This window comes from Nycticebus coucang, chromosome 4 (assembly GCF_027406575.1).
Source record: "Nycticebus coucang isolate mNycCou1 chromosome 4, mNycCou1.pri, whole genome shotgun sequence".
NCBI classification, from domain to species: Eukaryota; Metazoa; Chordata; class Mammalia; order Primates; family Lorisidae; genus Nycticebus; species Nycticebus coucang.
The window spans coordinates 134168491-134176811 of NC_069783.1; the positions used below are offsets into that span (position 1 = coordinate 134168491).

The 8321-nt window shown below is 50.3% G+C and overlaps 1 pseudogene; it reads right to left on the reverse strand.

Moving 5' to 3' along the window:
• Positions 1-404: 404 nt before the first annotated feature.
• LOC128584436 (small ubiquitin-related modifier 3-like) lies at positions 405-4992 on the reverse strand (annotated as a pseudogene).
• Between the last annotated feature and the right edge of the window lie 3329 nt (positions 4993-8321).

Sequence of the window (8321 nt, forward strand, 5' to 3'; positions counted from 1 at the left end):
TGACACAAAGTCTGTGTGGGGGGAAGGGGAGACTGGGGAACTCTGGGAGGAGCCCTCCTATTTATTATCAGAAAGCAGGAAAAAGTAGTTAAAAATTAGTTATCAGACATCGCATTAAAAAAGGGAGAAGAAAGTGTCAAGCGGGATGTCTCTCCAATTTGTTTTGCAAAATCTCAGACCTTAAGCAAGACCTCTGCCTCTAGCGTCAAGAGACCTTTACAATCTAGAGTCTTTACCATAACCCTTAGGCCTGGTATTACCTCACTTCACATATACATTCTCCCTGGGAGGCCAGTTTTCTGTTCTCCTTCACACACAACTCTTGCCATTCTCGAGATTCTCCAAGTCTCTCAAGCATGAAGCAAGTCTTATGCTGAAGATCAGGGCTCAGTTTTCTCTACAGCTTACAGGGGCCCCCGGAGGGCAGGGGCGGCCTTGTGGCTCAGCAGATACACCAGAGGGTCCCACATAGGAGCAGCCCTGAAGACGGTCTAAAGACAGGTCAGACTCTCAGGCCTCTGGCTGGTCCACAGACGAACAGCCTGTGCAGAGGCTCAGGAATAGTGTGGATAGTTCTGTGGCCAACCAAACCCTTCCCTGCCAGGCCAAGGCATTTAGATGCTAAGAACAAAGCATGGCCTTCTGCCTTTGCTGCAAATGTAAGCAAAAAAGGAAAAAAATTACATATGTGTGTGTGTGTGTGGTGGGCATAAAGTTCATGTGCATTTTTACTATGTTAAACTTTCAAGTTGCACATGAACTTCATGTTCACCATATCATATGTGTGTGTATATATGTATATATTTATGTACGTATGTGCGTGTGCATGTGTGTACATATATATATAAAGTATGGGCTGCCTCAGGCTCCCCCACCCCTACCAATCTCCCTCCAGGATGGACCCCATGGCTGTCCCCAGGACTTCCCTCCCCAGCAGGACAAATAGTGTTCTGTCTGTGACCCCACTCCCAGACTTTCCCAGTGCCAGGGGCAGGCCAGGCTGGGAAGCCCCACCACCTGCCAGGGGCTTTTCTAGGGACCTAAAGGAGACAGAGGCTGGGCCTGTGCAAAGATGGAAGGCCTGGAGCAGTGCAGCCTGAAAAGACACACAAAGGAGGGGCCTCCTCCAGCCCCAGACAGCTGCTCCAGGGCCTGGAGGATGGGCAGCTACAGGAGGGGGTTTCGAATGACAGAAATACAGGAGTTAGGGTGTCAGGGAGGTGGTCCCAGTCGAGGTGGGGGGAACAGTAAGCACAGGAGTTGAAAATGCGATTGATGAAAGAGCTAGGAAGGGCAGTGATCAAATAGAAGTGGGAGAGGCACCCACAGGGTCCCAGTACCACCCAGGCGGAGGGGCAGAGACAGGAGTAAGCTGGGAGACTAGGTCTGGAAGTGAGGGACCTGTACACTGAGCGGAGGTCACAAAACAACAGACCAGCCTTGGACCTGCCACCAGCTGGAGTAGGGGAAGCCCCCGTTTACCTCTCTTTCCTCTTACCTCCCACCAGGGCAGCCTGGGCACATGTCCCAGGCTACTGTCCTCACCCTTGGTCCCAGCCTTGGTCCAGGTAATCTCTCCATATTACTACAATTTGCCTACGTGTCTGTCTTTAGGTGGACATTCCTCTCTAACGAAGTACCAGGGGCAGAAATAGGAGAGAACTTTACTTCACTTTATTTTTGTCGTTGTTTTTTTTTTTTTTTTTTTTGCAGTTTTTGGCTGGGGCTGGGTTTGAACCCACCACCTCCGGCGTTTGGGGCCTGCACCCTACTCCTTTGAGCCACAGGCACCCCCAGGAGAGGACTTTACGTTGCTCATTAGTGTTGAAAATAAAGACGATGGGGCGGCACCTGTGGCTCAGTGAGTAGGGTGCCGGCCCCGTATACTGAGGGTGGCGGGTTCAAACCCAGCCCCAGCTGAACTGCAACCAAAAAATAGCCGGGCGTTGTGGCGGGGGCCTGTAGTTCCAGCTGCTCCGGAGGCTGAGGCAGGAGAATCACTGAAGCCCAAGAGCTGGAGGTTGCTGTGAGTCCTGTGACACGATGAAACTCTACTGAAGGGGGTAAAGTGAGACGCTGTCTCTACAAAAAAAAAGAAAAGAAAGATGATGTGGGGTGGCGCCTGTGGCTCAGTGAGTAGGGCGCCGACCCCATATGCCGAGGGTGGCGGGTTCGGACCCAGCCCCAGCCAAACTGCAACAAAAAAATAGCCGGGCGTTGTGGCGGGCGCCTGTAGTCCCAGCTGCTCGGGAGGCTGAGGCAAGAGAATCGCGTAAGCCCAAGAGCTAGAGGTTGCTGTGAGCCGTGTGACACCACGGCACTCTATCTGAGGGCGGTACAGTGAGACTCTGTCTCTACAAAAAAAAAAAAAAAAAGAAAGATGATGTGCAAGGTGAAAAACTCTAACCAACACTTCATATAACGAGTCCTGAGTGCGTGGACATGGGTGTTGTGCTCAGCCTTTTGCTTCTTTTTTTTGTGTGTGGTTTTTGGCCGGGGCTAGGTTTGAACCCGCCACCTCCAGCATATGGGACTGGCACCCTACTCCTTGAGCCACAGGTACCGCCCAGCCTTTTGCTTCTTTAAACATGACTATCGGGTGGCACCTGTGGCTCAGTCTTTAGGGCGCCGGCCCCATATCCCGAGGGTGGCGGGTTCAAACCCGGCCCCGGCCAAACTACAACCAAAAAATAGCCGGGCGTTGTGGCGGGCGCCTGTAGTCCCAGCTACTCGGGAGGCTGAGGCAAGAGAATCGCTTAAGCCCAGGAGTTGGAGGTTGCTGTGAGCTGTGTGATGCCATGGCACTCTACTGAGGGTGATAAAGTGAGACTCTGTCTCTACAAAAAATAAATTAATTAATTAATTAAATTAAATTAAAAAAAAAAAGAAATCAGGTGTCACAACACCATCACCCGATGAGATGTACAGATTGTTTTCTTCTATCTTCAGAACAGAGAAAACGCCAGTTTTTGCTGTGCCAAACCTCGTCCATGTACCAACTGTCAGGCGCTGATGGGGACTGGGGTGGGGGTCTGGGACAGCAAGGGGACATACTCAGGGAGCTGGGAGCACGTGGGACCAAATTACCAAAGGATGCTTATATTTTACTTGTTAAGGAGGAGTCCAGCATCTTCCCTTCAACTTTACCACATGGTGAATCTGCAGTATTTAGCATTTTAATAATGTGTGCCTACAACAAACAGCAAATGAGAGTCTTGTCTTCCATCCTCACCTTTTTCAGGCCCCACACCTTATAGAGAGTGGGCTGTGAGAAGGCAGAGCCCTCGCAGCCTGGGAAACATTCAGAGAATGAACCCCCAACAGCCATTTTCCTTTCTTCCTGCTCCCTCTGCCAGAAGTCACGCAGCCCTTTCATTATTATTATTATTTTTTTTTTGGTTCTTGGCCGGGGCTAGGTTTGAGCCCGCCACCTCCGGCATATGGGACCTGCGCCCTACTCCTTGAGCCACAGGCGACGCCCACGCAGCCCTTTCTTTGTTAGCTATGCATAGATCCTTGAGATCTCTCACTTTTTTCTCCTTGTCATATGCTAGCAAAGTTATGTAACCTCTAAGTCACATAGTTCTTCCTTTGTTTTGTCAACTATGCTGAGATCCTGGTGATCTTACCCTTTTTACTTCTTATCACATGTTAATGAAGTTGAGCAGAAACCATCAACAAGATGGCTTGTCTTTGTTAAAGTTATTTACATTTTCCTATTGTACTGTAAGACCAAAACTATGTCTTTTGTTTATGCTATTTCCCCATTTTGTCTATGCTACTTCCCCCTGGGCAACCCTGTAAAGATACTGTCAAATAAAGTTGATGTTGTGCTTTGGGACTGGCTGCAGCCATCAGCTCAGTCAGACCTCCTGATCCCATCCTTGTTTCCGCCTCTTCTCTTGTGCTGTATTTTCCTCATTCCTCACCAATTCCACTCTGGTTCGCAACAACACCTGACCCACCCCCACTGGTGTAAACACCAGCGCAGTGTGACCAGAACAGGTAGTGAGGGGCAGCCTGCACCGGGGCAAGATCTTGCCATGGACAAAAAGCAAATATTCAGGCCACAAATCTGGGGTAAAAAAATGTTATAAGATAAGAGGGGGAAAAAAGAAAATGAAAACATTAACAGGGCGGCGCCTGTGGCTCAGTGGGTAGGGCGCTGCCCACATTTACTGAGGGTGGTGGGTTCAAACCTGGACTCGGCCAAACTGCAACCGAAAAATAGCCGGGCGTTATGGCAGGCGCCTGTAGTCGGCTGCATAGTGCAGTTCAAGATCCAGCTACTGAGGAGGCTAAGGCAAGAGACTTACCTAAGCCCAGGAGTTGGAGGTTGCTGTGAGGTGTGTGACGCCATGGCACTCTACCAAGGGTGATAAAGTGAGACTCTGTCTCTACAAAAAAAAAAAATTAAGAACCCCCCCAAAACTTGCCACTCATTTCTCTTGAACAAAGATAACAATTCTGATTGACCCAATTTAAGTTGTAGATCCACCCCCGTAGACACGGTTTTGAGTTGCACTCTGAGTATGTCAGAGAGGAAAATCGTTTTGGTGAATGCCCTTGAGCCTCTCCAGACCCCTCTGTGGCTGGCACGCTCGCATGTTCACTACTCAACAGCAGGATAAGGACGGGCAACCAGCCGAAGGACGGTCCTATAAAGGCCACGCCCAGCAGGCAGCTGGTCTCCCACCCGCCTCCCGTCTGCTGCTGGAACCCATCATGGTGTCTTCAGCCTCCATCTCCAGCTGTGCTGGAGTATCTGTTTCATTGATCGGTTGCCCATCAAACCTAAATCTCATCTGTCTCATTGACAAGCCCCTGCCTCTCACAGTAGGCCTTCATCAGCTCGCTCAAAGGGATGTGTCTCTTGATCTTGAACTGCACTACGGAGCTGTCCTGCACCACGGAGCCGTCCTGCCCAGCCACCTTCAGGTTGAGGTGTTCATTCTTCGTCCTCACTACTTCCTCGTGCTTCTCCCTGGACATGGCTGTGCGAGCAGCACGCCATGCTTGGCAGGCAAGAGCAGCAGCGCCAGAGCAGCCAAGTCAGCTCTCAGCCCGCTGCTCTCCCGCTTCACATTTTTTGCTCTTTGCTGGATAGTTGGAAAACATTGGAGCACCTGCACCAACTTGCCAGGCTGCATGACATTGTGCAGAATTCCCCTTTCTGTTTCTGCTTGGGATGAGCCAGAGAGAGATTCCCATGAAAGGTTTAGAGGGCAGAAGTGAGGCAGCAGAAGAGAAAAGCTCACTGCAGCCTCCATCTCCTGCAATCAAGCAATCCTCCTGCCTCAGCCTCCCAAGTAGCCAGGACTATAGGCACATGCCACCGTGCCTGGATAATTTTTTTTTTTTTTTTTTGTACAGAGTCTCACTATGTTGCCCAGACTGGTCTCAAACTCCTGATCTCAAGCGATTCTCCTGCCTCAACCTCCCGAAATTCTGAGATTACAGTAGTGACCCCACTGTGCCCAGCCTAAAGGGTCCCAAATTGTCACCCACAGCAACAAGAACCAGGACTTCAGTCTAGCCTTGTGGGCTCCAGCTGGTGCTTGGGTTCCAGCCAGCTCTGGACTGCACCCACCTTTCTGACGCCCTGCCATGGGGATCTCAAGGCCCTTGATCAAATCAAGATCACAGACTTGCAAAGAGTGCTGGGCCAGCACCCGCAGCTGAGGACCCTGCTTCTGCGATGGAACTAGGACTGCCATAAATGTGACATCTCTAACGTTTCCCCGAAGTACGAATTGTGTGCAGGCAACTGTGCACCTGATAAGGGTAGAACTTGATGAATTAACCCAGAGAGAATGTGCCCAGCTGACCACCCCTCATGTCAGGAAAGAGAGCAGTGGTACTATTGGTGAGCTCGCCCCACCCTCCACAGTTTTCTGTATCAGTCACTCCCCTCCCTGCCCTCCAGGGTAAAGATTGCCTTGATTCCTCACATCAGTCTGGCCTGGGTTGGCACTTTGCAGAGATGGAACCGTGGAGTAGACGGCATCTGTGTCCAGTTCCTTCCATTTATGACTTTCATCCCTGCTGAGGTGTGGGGCTGTACGTGGTTTTTTTGCCACACATTATTCTTCCTAACGAACACACCGTAATTTATTTATCCATTCTCCTGTTAAAGCACATTGGGGTGGTTCCTAGTTTGGGTCTATAATGGCCAATGCTATTGGATGTGTCTTTTTGCTGTGTCCAGGAGTTCCACAAAGACCGCACTGCCAAACAAGCCAACTTGACAGCAGAGTCCTTTTATTGAAGAGCCAGCCGGCGACTGCCTCAGTGTCCCAACCTGGGGTTTCTGAGAGCAGCCCCGAGTGCTTAAGGGGTCAGGTGTTTAGGGCTTGGTCTGCATTCTGGTTGGCACGCAGGCTGTCCAAGTGCATCTGGGCAGGGTAGCAAGTAAGCATTGTACAGAAGCAGAATTTTGCAGTTAGTTAGCCATACGTCATACCTCTTCGTTTTAATATTTTCACCACCTGTTTGTTTTTTTTGTTTGTTTGTTTTGTTTTGTTTTGAAAGAGTCTCACTTTGTTGCCCTCGGCAGAGTGCTGTGCTGTCACAGCTCACAGCAACATCAAACTCTTGGGCTTAGGTGATTCTCCTGCCTCAGCCTTCCGAGTAGCAGGGACTACAGGCGCCCGCCACAACGCCCGGCTAGTTTTTGTTGCAGTTTGGCCGAGGCTGGGTTCAAACCCGCCACCCTTGGTATATGGGGCCGGAGCCCTACTCACTGAGCCACAGGCGGCGCCCACCCACCTGGTATTTCTTAGTCTTTTTTTTTTTTTTTCCTGCAGTTTTTGGCCAGGGCTGGGTTTAAACCTGCCACCTCCGGCATATGGGGCTGGCACCCTACTCCTTTGAGCCACAGGCCCACCTGGTATTTCTTAAAGGTCAGTCCAGGGACAGTCGGCGCTTCCCAGTCCTGTTTCTCAGGGGAGTCAGTCAAGCAAGAAGTCAGCGAGCGCTTTCCCATCTATCTTGGGAGTGAACCAGACTTACTCCATTTTGTTGAGGGCTTACAGCCCAGGCATTTGCCACGAGTTAACTGGTATTTTTCTACTTTAGCCTAGCCTAACATTTTGATCCACATAAGCATCAGAGTTTCTGGAAGAGGCATTTCTGGGAACACAGTGCATATATGATAGCTTTAGTAGCTAGCACCAGTTTTCCAGATCAGCATTCCTACCAGCACTGCATGGAGTTCTGTGATGCCACATCCTTGACAACACTGGGTATTGGCAGTCTCCTTCATTTTCAGCCATTCTTTTTTATCTCTTTGAGGCAGAGTCTCACTCTGGCACCCTGGGTAGGGTGCTGAGGTATCCTAACTCACAGCAAACTCAAACTCCTGGGCTCAAGTGATCCTCTTGCCTCAGCCTCTTGAGTAGCTGGGACTGTAGGCACCTGCCACAACACTCAACTAGTTTTTCTATACTTATTTATTTATTTATTTATTGTCGCCCTCGGTAGAGTGCCGTGACGTCACAACTCACAGCAACCTCCAACTCCTGGGCTTAGGCGATTCTCTTGCCTCAGCCTCCCAAGTAGCTGGGACCACAAGCGCCTGGTTATTTTTTGTTTCACTTTGACTGGGACCGGGTTTGAACCCGCCACCCTCTATATATGGGGTCGGCGCCCTACTCACTGAACCACAGGTGCCGCCCAATAGTTATAATTGTTGTTTAGCTGGCCCAGGCTGGGTTAAAACCTGCCAGCCTCAGCGGATGTGCCTGGCACCGTAACTACTATGCTACAAGCGCCAAGCTTTAGTGTTTCTATTATTATTTTTTTTTTTTGAGACAGAGCCTCAAGCTGTCACCCTCAAGCTGTCACCCTGGGTAGAGTGCTGTGGCATCACAGCTCACAGCAACCTTCAATTATTGGGCTCAAGAAATTCTCCTGCCTCAGCCTCCAGGTAGCTGGAACTATAAGGCACCTGCCACAACACCTGGCTATTTTTTGGTTGTAGCCATCATTGTTGTTTGGTGGGCCCGGGCTGGATTCAAACCTGCCTGCTCAGATGTATGTGGCTGGCACCATAGCCGTTTGAGCCACAGGCGCCGAGCCAGTGTTTCTATTTTTTTTTTTTTTTTGTAGAGACAGAGTCTCACTTTATGGCCCTCGGTAGAGTGCCGTGGCCTCACACAGCTCACAGCAACCTCCAACTCCTGGGCTTAAGCGATTCTCTTGCCTCAGCCTCCTGAGTAGCTGAGACTACAGGCGCCCGCCACAATGCCTGGCTATTTTTTGGTTGCATTTTGGCCGGGGCCGGGTTTGAACCCGCCACCTAATTTTTTCTATTTTTAGTA